This window comes from Sorex araneus, chromosome X (assembly GCF_027595985.1).
Source record: "Sorex araneus isolate mSorAra2 chromosome X, mSorAra2.pri, whole genome shotgun sequence".
Classification (NCBI taxonomy): Eukaryota; Metazoa; Chordata; class Mammalia; order Eulipotyphla; family Soricidae; genus Sorex; species Sorex araneus.
The window spans coordinates 202,466,046-202,484,342 of record NC_073313.1 but is presented as its reverse complement, the minus strand read 5'-3'; positions in this window follow the sequence as shown (position 1 = coordinate 202,484,342).

The window sequence follows — 18,297 nt, the reverse complement described above, 5'->3', positions numbered from 1 at the left end:
TACCAACTAACTGCACCCTAATAGTAAGACACACTTAATTTTTTGGTTTATTCTTTTCTTTCAAGATAACCTTAAAACCTAGACCAGCATTTTGTAAATTTGCATGTGGACCAAGTGTAGTTGTACAGGGACACAGCCACAGCAGCATATTTTGTGCACTGAATGTAGCTGTCTCACAGACTGAGAAGACAGCTCACTGTGTGGCTCTCGTAGAATCATCTTTTATACCCTTATCTAAGAGAATGAATTTTCAAACTAAGCCAAGCATAAATGGACTTGTTAAAGGGAAGACATAATTCCTGGTCTTGCTTAGTTCTTTCATCTCAGCAAGAACAATGGATATAAAGACAAAGGGAAAGGTATGAAAAGTGGGAGACTGGAAAACAATGTAGAAGAACAGTTTCTTGCTCAATGTATCATTGACAATGTTGGCAAGCAGTCATTCTCGGCTGTCAAAAGTGTAAGTGGAACAGCTCACTTAGGAAAGAGGAAGGCAGTATTAGTAAGCTTAATCTGTCAATCAGTGCTCACTTGGTTATTTGTAGAGAAATGCTAGAGGAAAGGTTCTCAAGTAATGGGTTTATACATTGATATTTGCAATTGGAGAATATTTTACTTCCATATTTTTCTCAACAATCAAATTTAGCAAGCTGGAATTATGTTTTTGACTTAGGATAATTTGTCTTCAATCATGGAATTATGAAAGTCTATTTCTCACGGAAGAGTCCTTAATATCTCTGGTTTTACACTGAATATACACAGATATTAGTGGCAAGGAATATCGGGGCAAAACATAGATGGTAAAATTGTTAACTCCCCCCATGGGTAAAATACAAAGCCAAATGATTTCAAGCTTTATAATTTCTGTGATAAAAGCTTGAGAAGGGAAGATAGAGGAAAGCCTCCTGAAACAGGTTTGATCAAAGTAAAATCTGACTGCAAATTCTTGTGCACACTTCCCAAGGAGTGAGGTGGCATGATGGAGTTGCTTTTCCTTATTTTGAATTTGAGTGAATTTATGACTGTGGCCACCAAGAGAAAATGGCAGATGTGAGACCGCATGTCCTTCTCTCCCCAAAGGGAGCAACATGGCGCTCTCCATAACCATGCCGCCGGGCCCCTCGCCAGGCTATTTCACTTGGGGCACTCCAGAGTGGGGGCAGGTGAGACTCCTCCCCACTTCAAGGGACTCAGACCTGGCAGCTTAAAACCTCCAGAACACAACTGCCACCATGCTCACGGCTCGGGCTGAGCCTCACCCACGAGTGAACCTATTCCTGCACCGTGTGTCTGTGACACTTCATACCACACACCCTACCCATACTTCAAGAGTACCGCACCACATTTGATGGGGTTCAAAGTAGGAGGCAACCAATCGTAGAGGGAAATAGTTTTTATTACAGATACATGTATAAAAGCACACAAGGTTCAACCTTTAACAACATGTTAGTGATCTTTTATAGCAGGGCTAATAGCCCTTATATGAAATACAAGAGTCTTCACAGTCTTTCCTCTAAGGATACATTTTTGTAGCATTTTCATCAGGGTTTTTTTTTTACAACAAACAATACAAAATATATTATTTCAATTCTGCTTTAGGCCAGGGATTGTTCAGGAGGGAAACATCTAAAATATAGTGGTGGGAAGGTGTAATGGTGATGGGATTGATGCCTGAATATTAAATGTAATCAAGTATTGTGAATTACTTTATAAAATAAAAAACAAATTTTAAAAGAAAATGGAAGACGTGAGGCTGTGTGACTGCCAAGGCAGAGGTCATGCTTTAGACATCAGTTCTTGGAACAACCATGAGAGAAGAAACCTCTGCAACCACCCATTGTCAAGGCTAATAGTAGGCACTAAATATAGTTGACTCAGTTTCAGCCCAGTTGACCTCTTCAGCTGTACTCATCAAAATCTTGACTCTCTAAAGCTCCCAATCACTGATGGCTGCCTCTGATGCCATACTGGAGAGAACCACCAGAATCACCAGCCAAATCTGGCCTGATCTGTGGCTCACCAAACAATAATAAGATTAATAAACCAGTTTTTGTTTTAAGTCACATCTGGGGGTAGTTTGTTGTGCTCACAGTTGAACAAATGGGGGAAGCATTTTAGAATAAAGGATATAGGGCTAGAGGGAGAATATAGAGGTATGAGTCCTGACTTGCATGTGGCTGACCTGGATTTGATCCCTGGCACCTCATCCCTCAAACACCACCAGAAGTGATCCTGGAGCACATAGTGTGATTAAGTTCTGAGCACAGCTAGGCATAGCCCCAAAAACAAATTAAACAAAGAGAAATGTCAGCTGTTCTCTCATTTTAACTGCAGTGTTTTATTTCATATTGTTTTATAGGGGCAACCCTTGGTGGTGTTCAGGGTTCCTGAAACCACTCTTGGTGTGGTTGACCTGTAGGTATAGGCCTGACTGGTGCTTGACTGAAGGACACTAGGATTTTACCAACAGTGCTTGTGTAAGGGAGAGCAACACGCAGTCTAGAGATTGAACTCAGGGTCTTGTGATTTTTCACTTGAACCTTGTTATCCCTATGTTCTTGTTATTGCAATGTTTTGTGTGTGGTGCCAGGGATTGAACCAAGACCAGCCACATGCAAGGCCAATGTCTTACCTGTTGTACTATCTTTCTCTGATAACAAAAGTTGATATTTTGTAATGCAGAGCAATAACAAATGACACAGAGCACTGAATATTTTTGTTTTTTATATGGTCATTGAGGTCCTAAATAAAACAGCTTCCATTTATAATAGAAATAATACAATAGTTTCTTGTGCTCTCTCTCTCTCTCTCTCTCTCTCTCTCTCTCTCTCTCTCTCTCTGTCTCTCTCTCTGGTGTGTGTATGTGTTGCCAGAGATTGAACCTAAAATCTCATATATGCGAAGCAAGAGATCTATCTCTGAATTATCTTCCCATCTTTACAGCAGAATATCTTAATACAATATACAATTAATAAAATCTTTATATCCCCAAAAGTCAAGCAACTAAAAAGCTCAAACAGCAGATAGTGAGTTATGCGTATCTTGCTGCTTCTGTTTTTATGGGGAAAAAAGTAACAAGGAAATAAATTGATATAATTTTGTTGGGAAAAAAAGCAAGCAATATTTGATCTCATAGAGACAGCACAGTGGTAGGGCGTTTGCCTTGCACACGGCCAATTGGGTTCGATTCCTTCGCTCCTCTTGGAGAGCCTGGCAAGCTACTCAGAGTATCTTGCCTGCACCGCAGAGCCTGGCAAGCTCCCTGGGGTGTATTCGATACACCAAAACAGTAACAACAAGATCACAATAGAGACGTTACTGGTGCCTGCTTGAGCAAATCGATGAGCAAGGGATGACAGTGACAGTGATACAGTGATAAATGACACAGGTTTTTAGAATCTCCATTTTAAACAAATGGCAACATAAACTAATGATGAAAAATGGAGGAAAAACAAATAGTATGAAAACATAACTAAACCCTTCATAGTTTTAGCATTGAATATTGGGGAGAGATATTTAGGTCTCTGAAGGTCTTAATAATTCTGAGAGAAAAAGAAACAAAAAGAGATAATAAAAGTAATCTGAAGAACTATCTTAATGTAAAACATATTTTTCTTATCTTTTGATCTACAGTTACTTCTCATAGATGATTCATTTACTTTTCCATTTAAATACTAAATTGAATCTACCAAAACCTCTCGTATTTGTAGAAGTTGACTTCATAACATAAAACTTATTAGTTTTTATGAACACACCTGTGAAATTCCCTAATATTCTTCAATGAAGCTCTCACAAGTTAGCTAAACACAGAAATGCACAAAAGAAAAATCAAAATAGATGTTTTTATTGTTAATCAGGAAAACAACAGAGCACACAGAGTTCATTTATGTTTGAGTCAAGTATAACATTGGGGATCAAAGCAATTCCTCTATGAAACAAACTACTTTGCATATAGAAAGGAAGCTATAAATAATTGTAGCATTGAGCTGATTGCGAATAACTATTACACGCACTGAAATCTTGGTTAAAAGGCGATCAATATGCTAATATACAATCTTCACTTCCAAAGCAATAGTAAATTTTGCTGATAAATGGCAAGTTAAGAGAGGTAATACCCAGGGCTGGAGACCGTTTAAGTGATGAAAAATGGAGGAAAAACAAATAGTATGAAAACATAACCATTTAAGTGATAGCATGTATGAGGCCCTGACTTGAATCCCCAGCAACAATGCCACACCGTGAGCCCCAATTGGATGTGACCTTTCTTATCACTTTATTAATGTGGGAGTAAAAGTGTGTCCTACCTTTCTGTGTCCCAAGTGTTTTCTCTTATACCTTCCACCTAGGAAGGTATAAGAGAAATTTTAAAGTCTTTCTGAGTTTCGGGATCCTACGCAAACAAACTGTAAAGAAAGGTAGTATTGGGCAAAACATTATGTTAGCTAAAATAACTATTAGAAAGACAAAAAAAGGCCCTAGGACTGGAAGCTTACCATTGCTGGGGGTCAAAGAAAGACTAAAGAAACAAAATCATGTGGTGATTCACATTTCTACTTTCTCACTATTTTCTCTTTTAGTGTCCTCCCAATCCAGCTCTAATACACTCAGTCCTCAGGGCCAGCCATTCTCACTCTTCCACTGTCCACCAAGTTGTCCTTGGTTCTTTTCAATTTTGTATGCTTAATTGCTGAATCATTAAAAAGTAAGCATCTTAAGAATAAAATAATTGAGTCTAGGAAAGTGCTCTTGAAACACATCACAGCTACTGAATTATGAACAATAGGAAATAATTATAAGCAAATTAAGCATGATAGCATATTGATTCAGGAAATTAAAAAACAAATTCAAAAAGCTTTCCCAGAATTTCAGAGGTAAATAGATAAAGAGATTTGGGAAAGGGATGTAGCTCATGTAAAAGAGTACATGCCTTGCATGTGCAACACTGTGGGTCTTTTTTGTTTTGTTTTGGGGCCACACCCCGTTGTGTTCAGGGGTTATTCCTGACCTTGCACTCAGGAATTACTCCTAGTGGTGCTTGGGGGAACATATGGAGTGCTGGGATTCAAAGGCAAACGCCCTACCCCTTGTGCTATCACTTCTGCCCAAGCCTGTGAGCCTTATTCATATTAATGCAAGGCTTCCCAATACCTGGGCTGGTGCCTTCCTGGCCCCAGACCCCTGTTCACTGCCTGGTGTTCCCTCCCCATATAAAACACAAAGAAGTTTAGTGTAATGCAAGACAAATTTAGAGACAGATTGCAGTGATTCAATATCAGATTAACAAGCAAAGTAAGAAGGGAAGAGGTAGAAAGAAGTAGCTGAAAAATTAAAAAGGGAAATGTTTGTATGTAGAAAAATGTGTAACTTTTCAGATAGAAAGGAACTATCGATGTCATTTGAAAGTAACTATGGCTCACAAATGCTTAAATAAATCATGAAGAAAAATTAAGTGTAAAATTAAAGTTAAAAAGCCTTAAAGGTATGTTTTTAGGATTAGTTAGACTAAGATTATCAATAAAAAAAGACAAGGCTAACATTAATGTCATCAATCCTATAACATTAAATGAAAAACAATAATTCTGATATATTAAAAGAAGTTGGTTTCCAATAAAATTCTAAAATATTTTAAATTTTGCAAAGCTAACATAAAATAAGTGACATGTTAACCTAATTTTAATTTACATTTTTCTTATTATAAAAAGAGCAAGTCACTTTTTCCTATGCCTAGAGATCCACTATAATGCTTTATCTGTGACTTATCTATTTCTAACCCACTTATTAGTTGAGCTATAAATGTTTTTATTTTTAATTGTTATAAATTTTGTCTATTATGAAGACATGTAATACTAGATATATATATATTTCCACCATTTATCACATACACTTTTAAAGATTATTCCAGACCATCAAACATGGGTCCAAAATTAGAAAGAAATTAAATTTTGAAAGTATAGTTCAAATAATTAGTGATAATTAATGAATCCCACAATTATTATCTAAATAATTATTCATGTGAAAATAATGGCTAAAATTAATATAAATTTTGAAAGGAACAATTTTATAAGAACACTCATTCGAAAATAAAGCTATGATTAACCCTGTCATTTAAAAATCTGAAAACTCCCATCACAAAGGGAGGCAATTGAGATGGAAAGTATAAAATGCATATAAATCATCAAACTTACACAGATGTATATTGATATTAGTAGAAAAAATACATGTTCAATTTGGTTTTCAAGAAAACATAAGGAGACTATTATATTCTTATAACTGTTATGAAAAATTGCCACAGATTTAGTAATTGAAGGCCAGTATGACTATATCCTCTAACAGTATTGACCAGAGTCACTGGGCTGGAAGGTATTGGCAGGGGTGCATATTCTCCTGAGGCTCCAGGGAGAATCTGCTTCTTGTGTCCTTCAATGTCTGGTATCTGCCTTGAGTTGTGGCCTCGATTTCTGCCTCAATGATAACTTAGCCTGTCCTCTGCCTCTCACTGAATTTTTTTTCTTTATTCTTATAAGAAGTCTTGCCAGGGTTGGCCACACACAAGCAAGCACTCTACAAGCATTCTACCTGTTGTACTATCTCTTTAGCCCCAATTCTGGCTGATTTTAAAATAGCAAAAAAAAAAAACAGAAAAAAAATTGGAGGATAAATAACAAAAACATTCACAAGCCAATGTGACTTGGCTCCAACACAACTGTTTCTCAGTCACCGGCTTCTAAACTGGAGCTAGTTTGTACGTGTAAAAAGGTCAAAAACCACTTCTGAATCTACCATAATGTCAATGCATTTAATAACTTGTAAAAAACTAAAGCTCGCAGAGGGGCGAGTGCACTCGCGGGCTCTCTGGGCGGCTCTGTCTCACCGCCCGCGTTTGGTGCTCTGGAACCACAGTGTGTGGACTGGATCAGGATGGCCGGTGGTCAAGGACAGGCGAAGGAAGAACGAGGACCAAGCTGGTTGCTGATTAGTTACCGTTTATTCAATCTTCCATCTTTCTCATCTCCCGCACTCCCAGCTCTGGCCTCTCTCTGGATCAACTGCTGCCTCTCACCTCTCTGATCTCTCCTCCCACTTGTCTCTCTCACCTTCCCTCTAGGCTACACCCAGCCAGGTAGCAAAATCAACATAAGAAAGCCCTTCCTGAGGGCAGGGCATTCCAAAGCCCTTCCTGACTCTTAAGGTTTTTTTTTCTTTCCTTAGTCCAAACACTTATTAACATCTTAATACTAGTTATTTTTGTATGGACATAGCAAGAGATACATTGAAGCTTGCAAGGCAGCTCTCCTGGCAACTTCTTGCCACAGACTCAGACTACAGCACTCTGGCCAGATTAATCATTCCTCACCCTAGCAGGGTCCGAATCTAGTTGTCACTGTTTGGATCATGACAGCATTTGTCCAGGATCAAGCTCTTAATTTATAGTTAAGCATTAGGCACTTTGGCCAGACCCATCTAGATGCCAGGGTAGCACACAACTCACCGCTTGCCCTGGGTCCGTCTCGTCCCTCGTCGGGATCCTGCTTTTGGGGGTGCTAGGAAGTAAGGGCAGCTGAGGCTTAGGTCAAGAGAACAGATGCCCAGGAGGAAAATATCATGTAGAGTCAAATGACTCCCAGGTTACAAAAGCATAACATTTGTTATGTCTTCCTGTGTCCATACAGAAAGGACTTGCTATGAATAAACTATGCAAAGGACTCAAGGAGAAGAGAAAAACATTATTTACAAGTCAACAGAACACTAAGAAAGAAGCTACAAATAAACAAAGAGGAATAGGAGCACTGTAACAGGAGTAACCCAATAAACCTAAACTACCTGAGGCTATGTTATCCTACAATAACTTAGATAATGAATACAGTTTCCTATAATGAAATTGAATGAGTTTCTGGTCACTCAAGTCTCATGAATAAACAATGCATTCTGAGGAATATAGCTAAACATTTTATAATAAAACTTGAGAACCACAAAAATCTTTTATAATCAAGCATAAAAGCAAAACCTGGGAGATAGCTCAAGTGGTAGAGCACATGCCTTTCATGTTCAAGGTCCTGAATTCTATCTCTGTCACTGGGTACACCTGCTCCAATACAGACGGGAGGCCCCTTTGGGTTCCAAGTACTGCAGGCTAAGCACTGAGATGCAGGCTCATGCCTTAGCCACTGGGTGTGGTCCCTATAAAGAAATTTTAGAAGAATAACTAGTAATAATGCAACAGTATATGCAGAGTTATATTTATTGTTCCTGAATCAGAGAGATAGCACTGGAGATAAGTCTCCTCTTTGCATATGGCTGACCCGGATTTGATGTCCCAGCACTTCATATATAAACAGATCCTGAGCACTGCCAGGAGTGGGCCCTGTGGCCTCCACCCAGAAATTGACAAGTCTTCTCAGCTAATTTCCAAAGGCCACCAGAATATAAGTAAATGTAAAAACAGTTTTTACCTGATTACTTTAATCTACATTATTTTCTCTTTTCAAAGCTTTCCAACACAAGATTGTAATGTAAAAACATATAAATTAAAAAGTTTAAATGCACATATTTATACTGCTGAATATACTGCTTTCTTTCAATTTTAATTATTGGTCAACAAGCAATTTAACAATCCCAAATATTGAAAAAAGTTAGCACAAAATTCAACTTAAGATACATAGAAATCTACCCATAAGTATATATATTATTGCTTACTTGCTTTGTAATATTGATATAGAGGAGAGAAGGACATTAAAGGCAGATTATTGGGAAGAGAAGAAATTTAGATTCATGTAACAGATGGGAGAATTATGTACATATGAATCAGGAGAAAAATGCTTTAAGTCAATGATAAGAACATCAATGTGTTTGCATAGAGAGCTTATAGGCATGTAATTATGTAATTATATATGCCCAGTTATATTATGTAATACATGACAGTAGAAACAGAGTGTACTAAGTTAGTGTATTTATGGGAACCTATCTCTGTCAATTAGATGTATGAGTAGACTAGCAAGATAGGAGACGATAACTGTTTATAATCCTAGCAACTAGAAAACTGAGACACAGTCGGAGTTTCATCAAATTGGAACAAAAGATACAAGGAAGATATTGTTAAAAATCATTTTTTTTTTTTGCTTTTCAGGTCACACCCAGCGATACACAGGGGTTACTCCAGGCTCTGCACTCAGGAATTACTCCTGGTGGTGCTGGGGGACCATATGGGATGCTGGGGATCGAACCTGGGGTCGGCTGCGTGTAAGGCAAATGCCCTTCCCACTGTGCTATCACTCCAGCTCCTGAAAATCATTTCTAATTGTCCCTTCAATGGTATTAAGATTATGTCAACCAAACACCCAAACATCAAAACAAAAAGGCATGCTTCCTTCTTGTACTATTCTGAATATGACACCGAGGGCAAGGCATTCTGTTGTAACAGAAACCTGGGTGCCTTCTACTTCCTACTCTGTTTGTAATCTAACTTTTATAAAGATCCATTCACCAGTTGGTTCAAGCCATCACTGGAAGTAGAAGTAAGAATTGATAATGGACATTAGGAGCTGTCTCTTAAGGAAGATTCCTGGAAGGTATCATACTATACTTCTTAAATTTATTGACCACATGAGTAAATACTGTTTCTTTTTATAAGTAGCTATAAGGGCGATTAGAGGGTGCCTAAAAGCCTCTCGGAGAGCAAGCTACCAAGCGTATCCCATGTGCACAGCAGAATCTGGCAAGATACCCCATGGCGTATTTGATATGCAAAAAACAGTGGGAAAAAAAATGGGCCTCATTCCCCTGACCCTGGAAGAGCCCCTGGTACGGCAGCATTAAGAAAGACAAGCAAGGAGAGGCTGCTAAAACCTCAGGGCCGAACTAGGCTGCCAAAATGAATAAGAACTAAAATGGCTGCACTTTTAACACATGTATGCTGGCATCAGAAGCATCCATCAAGGACCTTCTGTAAGTGCAGAAGATCAAGTATGACATCATTGGATTGACCTAGACGAGAAGGCATCAATCACATCACGCCATTTTGACACTGGAAAAGAACTGGTCCTTGCAACATGTGACAGTAGAGGCATGGGTGGTATCAGTGTCCTCATCAACACAAACTTGGCCATGAGCATTGATTTGTTCAAATGCCTAACAACCGAAATTAGATGCTTACTTTTGGATAGATGTGGCTCATTGCCAGTGGTTTCTATATTCGTCGTCTATGCACCAACATTTAACTATAATGAAGAAGAAATTGAGAAGTTCTACATAGGGCTGGAGAAGTTCTATAAAGAAGACCACACCTTCTACAAGATCATTGTCAGTGATTTTAATGCTAAGATAGGACTGAGAAGATCACCTGAAGAACTCCCCATCAAGACCCACGGCCTAGAATGGAACAAACAGGATGAGAGACTGTCTGAGTTCATTACGTTGACCAAGACCATCCATGGTAACTTGCAGTTCCAGAAGGCTGAATCTAAATGTTGGACATGAGAGTCTCCCGGTGAACAGTTCCACAATGAAATTGACCACATCATATTCAATCAAGAGTTCTGCCTGACCAATGTCACTGTTGTCCCAAAATTTTAAACAGGATCAGACCAATGTCTCCTTTGTGCAAAATTCTACTTCACGGAGCGGGGAGAAAAGGCTACAAAGTTTAAGAAGATAATTCCCAGAACGACACCATTTGGGAGCTCTTTGGCACTATTGCGGTTATATGGGAAGATGCCATTGTTGATAACATTGACAAGGAATATAATCAACTGGTTCAGCACCTCCATGATTGTGTGAGGAATGCTGAGAAAGAGAGAGAGCCACAAAAAGACACCTGTCTTTGGAAACTCTCAAGCTCATTTGCCAACGTGGTTTAGTGTGAGCCTCAGACATTCACATGCTAACGTCCGAGCTCGCAAAGCTGTGCAGAGAAGCAATAATAGTGAGTTTTTTGTTGAAATATTGAATGTAATCAAAGTAAACAGAAAGTAAAGTGAAATTTATCAGCTACACAGGCGGGGTGGAGGGGGAGGTTTACTGTGGTTCTTGGTGGTGGAATATGTGCACTGGTGAAGGGATGGGTGTTCGAGCATTGTATAACTGAGACTTAAGCCTGAAAGCTTTGTAACTTTCCACATGGAGATTCAATAAAATAAATAATAAAAAAAGAAAGATCTCAAAGAGAGAAGAGCAGCAGTGATGGCCGATGCAGCAGAAGCCAGGAAAGGTACTTTCAATGCCCACCTGTCCTTCGCCAACTTAAGACAAGATGACAGCCCTTCGACATCCTGATGAATCTATCACATATTCCAGAAGGGCAATGGAAAAGGTTATCCATGACTTATACTCAGATCTCTTTAATAGTCATGTCCACCTGCCCACATACTAAATTACCCAGGATAGATATGTCGTTCCCAGAGTTCTCTCTTCCGAAATCTGACATGCCATTTCATCGGTAAACTAGCGTACAGAATCCAGTCCAGAAAAGGTCAGACCTGAACACCTGAAAAATCTTCCACAAGTACTCGTCAATACATTGACTTGGTTCTTCACACACTACATTGACTTGGTTCTTCACACACTACCTGTCTGAATGCAAGGTTCCATTGGGATGGAACCCAAAACCAGCAGGACCGTCTGTTGTACAAGAAGGGAGAAATCCACAACATTGGCAACTATCACCTGATCTGCCTGTTGTCCCTCATCTACAAGCTTTTCATTGAGTCATCCTGAATAGGATTGGCAGAACACTAGACAAAGGAAAACCATGCGAGCAAGCCAGGTTCTGAAAAGGATTCAGCACGATTGACCATATCCACATGGTGACCAAGCTCATTGAAGTTTCACGAGAGTTCAAGATGCCTCTATCTAATGTTCATTGATTTAAAGAAGGCTTTTGATTCTGTTGAGACTTAAGTGGTCATCAAAGCCCTAGCCAAACAGGGAGTTCAAACTCAGTACATCAGGATCCTTCGTGAGCTGTATTATGGATTCACCACCAGGATCTCACCATTCTACAAGAAAGTGATCATCAATGTAATGAGAAGGTTTCAGCAGAGCAATACCATTTCACTAAAACTCTTCAATGCCACCAAAGAGAACATCATGTGATGACTGGAATGGGAAGGAATGGGAGTGTAAATAGACGGTTGGCAACTACACCACCTCCACTTTGCTGATGACTTCGTTGTCATTACACCAAATATCAGCCAAGCGGCAGGAATGCTGGCCAACTTCGACCATGAGTGTGGAAAGGTCAGACTGCAGCTGAACCTCACAAAGACAATGTTCATGAGAAACGGACAAGTTCCTGATGTTCCATTTGCTCTCAATGGAATGAACATCTCTGAATGCAGCAGTTATGTGTACGTAGGTCGAGAACTCAACATGACAAACAAGTTGGCACCAGAGCTGTGCAGGAGGAAGAGAGCAGTGTGGAACACCTTCAAGAGCATTGAAGAAGTTCTTTCTTTCTTTCTTTCTTTCTTTCTTTCTTTCTTTCTTTCTTTCTTTCTTTCTTTCTTTCTTTCTTTCTTTCTTTCTTTCTTTCTTTCTTTCTTTCTTTCTTTCTTTCTTTCTTTCTTTCTTTCTTTCTTTCTTTCTTTCTCTATTTATTTATTTATTTATTTATTTATTTATTTATTTATTGTATTGAAGATGTTGTTACGAGGACTAAGGACTTCCGGCTCCAGGCACATCTTTTTGACTCCACCATTCTTCCTGCACTAACCTATGCCTCAGAGACCTGGGCCCTACAAAAACAGGATGAGAATGCTATTTGGGTCTCCCAAACAGGAATTGAAATAGCTATGATTGGAGTATCATGTTTCACTCAAGTGAGAGTAGTACTCTGGAGTTCCGACCTCCATGGAGATTCAGGGACACTTTCGATGCCAATGCATCGAAAATCAAATGGGCCGGACACATAATGCAATTTGGAGACAACCATTGGACTAGAGCTGTTACCGACTGGATTCCACGGGACGTCAAAAAAACGACTAGCAGCTCACCTAAGAGATGGTTGGACTTCTTCGTCAAAACCCTGAACAAAACGTTTTGAGGCTCTTCATGCTCTTGGAGCGAACAGATGCCACTGGGCTACACTAGCCCGTGACACAGGTGAATGGAGATGTTACTGGCATGCCTGCTAACAAATTGATGAGCAACGGGACAACAAGTGATACAAGTGATTTAGAAAGTGGACTTGGAAGATAAATAGGGGTACAAATTCAAAGGGATTAATTTGTAGTAGACTATCACTTAATACTTTAATTTCTTTTTTGGTATTTCAGTATTTTGTTTATTTGTTTTGTTTTGGATGAAACTCAGGGACTGCTCTCAATATTTTGCTCCAGGGGACAATGCTTTTCCAGGGATTGAATCCAGGACTCCCACATATAGAGCATGAACCATCCTTTCTGCTCCTGAACATTTCAGTATTTAGGGTTTTTTTTGTATTAATATAAATTAATTTTGAATAGAAAAAAAAAGTAGGTGGTATTTTACTACTCTTTGGAAAGAAGTAATCCAAACATTTGAGGTGGTTAAGAAATTGAAATAAGGTTAACTGCAGACATAGAGTTTTAGCTGCATAGTAAAGCAAGCTAGAGCTTAGCCTTTATAGCAATAGCTATTTTGTTTAATTTGTGATTCTATAGATCAGAATGTGGACTGGGCTAACACAAGTGGCTCTTCTGGTCTCAACAGGGCTAATTCCCATGACTGTCATCAGAGGCCAGATTGACTGGAGGATGACTGGTGGCTGGTAGGATGTCCTGGCACTCTTCCATGCTTTTGTCATCCTTTTAACAGGCCAGTTCAAGCCTGTTCAGATAGTCACTCAGCAACTTCTCACAGAGCTAGTGAGAATCAAGGATTTCTGAGGTACTCATAAAACAGGCACATGTTCATTGCTTCTATACCATTCCAATGTCCAAAGCAGGTCATTAGACTAGTCCTCATTCCAGAAGCAGCGACTGCCAGTTAATGGAAGGAGATGGGAAGATAGAGTCACAAACATGTGCCCATTTTTGTAGTCGATTATGCTATATACCAGTATTCTTATTTTATAAAAGGTAATACAGTGACTGTTAAATATGTGGATGTAAAGATCTCTAGTGTAAAGTAGAATAGCAATAAAATCCATTAATATGTAATTAATTTAAATTTTTTATGGGGCTGGAGCAATAGTACATCGGGTAGGGTGTTTGCCTTGCATGCGGCTGACCAGGGTTTGATGCCCAGCATCCCACATGATCCCTTGAGCACCAACAGGAGTAATTCCTGAGTGCAGAGCCAGGAGTAACCCCTGTGAATTGCCAGGTGTGACCCAAAAAGAAAAAAAAATTCAACTATGGGAGCCAAAGAGTCAATAAAGGAATTAAGGTGTTTGCCTTGCATGTAGCCAACTTGGGTTTGATTCCTGGCACCACAGATGGTCCCCCAAGCACCACTAGGAGTGATTCCTGAGCACAGATGGGTATGGTCCAATTCCCCATCCTTCCAAATATTCAGCCTTGCTTTTTATCTTCTATGTCACTACTGGCAGTTTTCAGGGGCTACTCCCAGCTCAGTGCTCAAAGTGTCACTTTTGATGGTGTTAAGAAGTTCATGTAGTGGCAGGTATGGAACCTGAGGCCTCTTTCACACAGCATAACAAGTTATCTCTATGGTAAGCTATTCCTCTGGTAATAATTCTACATCAACAATTTGCTCTTTGTTGGCATAACATTTTGGCATAATTTTCTGGCAAAACTTTTGTCACGCAAAGTTTAATGGGCCAATTCATTTTATTTATTTTTGTTTGTTTTGAGTTTTTTTTTATCAAGGTGAGGTTGATCTCATAGACATTGGCTTATGGGATTGCAAGTGTTTACGTTTTAGAAGTATACTATACGTATATCACACTTAACACTAAAGTGCCAAAAAAAACCTCTACCACAGTCCATATCCCAATACCTACTCTTTTCAGTTCATTACAATCCCTTTGATAACCTCAGTTCTATCTTTAGAATCTAATAATTTGTTTACATTGGACATTATTCCTTGATTTTTTTATCTATACTACCTGTGGTGTATTCGATATGCCAAAACAGTAACAAGTCTTACAATGGAGACATTTCTGGTGCCCGCTCGAGCAAATCAATGAACAACGGGATGACAGACAGTATGACAGTGCTACAGTGCTACCACATATGAGTGAGACCATGTGGTAATACTATCTCTGACTTACTTTACTTTTCCCAGTCCTCTCCACTTCTACTCCATGTTATAGCAAAAGATAAGATTTTAACTTTTCTAATTGCTGAGTGAAATTCCACTGTGTAAATATACCACATCTTCTTTATTCACTGATCTCTCATTGGACTCCTGATTATTTCCCATTCTTGGCTATTGCTAATAACACTGCAATCAATATATATGTGCATATATTTTTAATTAATGTCTTGTAGTCTTTGAATAGTTAACTAGGAGTGCAACTGCTACATGATGTGGTAGTTTTGCTTTGAATTCATTTGAGAAACTTTGTACTGTTTTCAGAAAGACTGGATTCAATTTTATTACCTCCAGCAGTATATGAAGGTTGTTCTTCCACACCTCTAACAGCACTTGTTTTTTCTTGACTTCTAGATGTAAATCATTCTCACAGGTGTGAAGTGATATCTTATCGTTTTTTATTTTTATTTCCATGATAAGCAATCTTCCCAGCACATTTTGGCCATCAGTATAATTTAAATGATAAAGTGTCTCCAGCTCCCAAATCTTCTCCCCATTTTTTGTGGGGCTGTTTTTTGTTATTGCCATTGTAAAGTTTTGTAATATTTTATATACTTTGGATATTGGCCCTTTGAAAAATGGATAGTAAGTAAGAATTTACTCTTATTAAATAGAATGTCTTGGGGCTGGAGAGATAGCACAGCGGGTAGGGCGTTTGCCTTGCACGCAGCAGACCCGGGTTCAAATCCCAGCATCCCATATCGTCCCCTGAGCATGGCCAGGGGTAATTCCTGAGTGCAGTTCCAGGAGTAACCCCTGTGCATCGCCAGGTGTGACCCAAAAAGCAAAAAAAAAAATTAAATAAATAAATAAATAAATAGAATGTCTTATATTTTAATATCAGTTTCTTTTGCAATGCAGAAATTTTAATTTTGATACAATTTCATGCTTGCTTTTATGTTCCTGACAATGTAGTTGAATCACTTAAGACATCTCTGAAGTTAATATCTTGAGATATTTTGCTAAAAATTTTTTTCAGTATATTTTACTGTTTGAGGCCTAATATAAAAATTTAACCTACTTTAAGATAACACTTTTTGCCTGGTGTAAGATAGTGATTCAATTTAATTCTTTTGCACATGGCCATCAAATTTTCTCAGCATTATTTGTTGAAGGAATATTTCTTTCTTCATTTTATGCTCTGGGCTCCTTTGACATTAATGAAATATCTGTTTTTGTGTAAGGATTTATTTCTAAACTCTCAATTCTAATCTGTTGGTCTATATATCTATTTTTATTCCAGCTCCACACTTTTTGTTTACTTTAGCTTTGTAGTGTATTTTAAATTTGAGAAATGTGATGTTTTCTATCATTTGGGGTTGGGGGGTTGGGCCTCACTCAACTAGGCTCAAGGCTTACTCCTGGCTATATGGTTAGGAGTTACCCCAGGCAGTATTCTGGGGGTCACATGGGGTGCGAAGGACCAGATCTAGATCTGCAGTATGCTAGCAAGTGCCTTAAGAGCTGTATTATCCCTTGAGTTCCTCTCTTTTTTGTATTCTCAGCATTGTTTTGTATATTCAGAGACTTTTGTGGATCCAAACAAATTTCAGTAAAATTTGTTCTATTTTTAAAAAAATGTTATTTAAATTGTGGTAGGGATTGCATTAACTCTCTATAATAGTTTGGTTGATTGGTCATTTTGAAAATTTTATTTTTCCAATATATGAAGACAGAATATCTTACTATTTCTTTATGTGTTGTTCTCTCCTCACTCATGTTTGAAAATAGAAATACAACATATGCTAAAGTTGTCGATACAAAAACAATATACAAAAATATGTTGTATTTCTATTTTCAAACATGAGTGAGGAGAGAAAAAATACCATTTACAATCACATTAAAACAAATTAAGTACATAGGAAAATCAACAGCAGGTGAAAGACATACATAAAACTATTTCATAATGGGAACAACAGTGTATAAATGGTAAGGTATTATTTAAAAAATAGAACAAATTTTACTGAAATTTGTTAGGAGCCACAAAAGTCTCTGAATATACAAAATAAATGCTATTCTTTTTAAAAGTTGTAATGGAGCCTACAGTTTCCTATATATACTGTCATGCCATCTATAAATAGTGACAAGTTTGCTACATTTTCCTCCCAAATTTTATATTTTTTTCTTTTGTAATTGCTGTGGCCAGGACTTTAAAGAGTATGTTGAACAAAAAAAATAATTTCATTATATTAACATTTTGTGTTTATATTTAGATAATGGGTTTGGAAGATACATAGGATATAAAAATCACAGGGTTAATTTTGTAATAGAATCTCAGATCTATAATTTTCCTTCATTGTTAAATTGTTTCAAATGCTTTCTAATTAGAAAACTAAATCTTTTATAACCAGTACATTTGAGACATTGAGTGGTTTTATTTGTTTGTTCATTTGTTGTTGCTATTGTTGTGGGAGTTACACTGAACTGCAAACTGGGATGGGGTGGGAGGGTGTCCTGCAGTGAAAGGGATGGAACCCAGGCCATCGGACGTGCAAGGTATGTGGCTCTACCACTTAAGCACAATCCTGGACCAAGAGTTTTGTTTTTAAAAGAATCTTCTGGATCTGTCAGTAAAGGCCTAATGAGAAATATATGTGGAGGAAGACAATAAAAATTTATTGAGAGACTATTATTACATGCTGATACATAATTGATTAGGTAAATATAGGCCAGGGATAAAGTTCAGTGGTAGAGCATATATTTTGTGTACATGAGGCCTAGGTTTATATTTCTGACACTGAAAACATTATGGACAAATACAATTTGTTACATGAGTTAAATGGAAAAGAAAACTGATATCCAGGAAAAAAATGATTAATGATAATTTGTCGCTATAAATGGAAATTTGATAAATTAAAAATATGGTATTTTCTATTGTGCTATTGCTCCACAAACTAATTTATTGAAAAGGGAGATGATAGTCAAAGTATTTGAAGTATACCTTCTGGGTAGATTAACATGATAAAAATGATGTAATCATCTGGTAATGCAAACAATTTTAAATAAGAATTCTAAATCCAAGGAAGCATTGTTTCCTTTAAACAA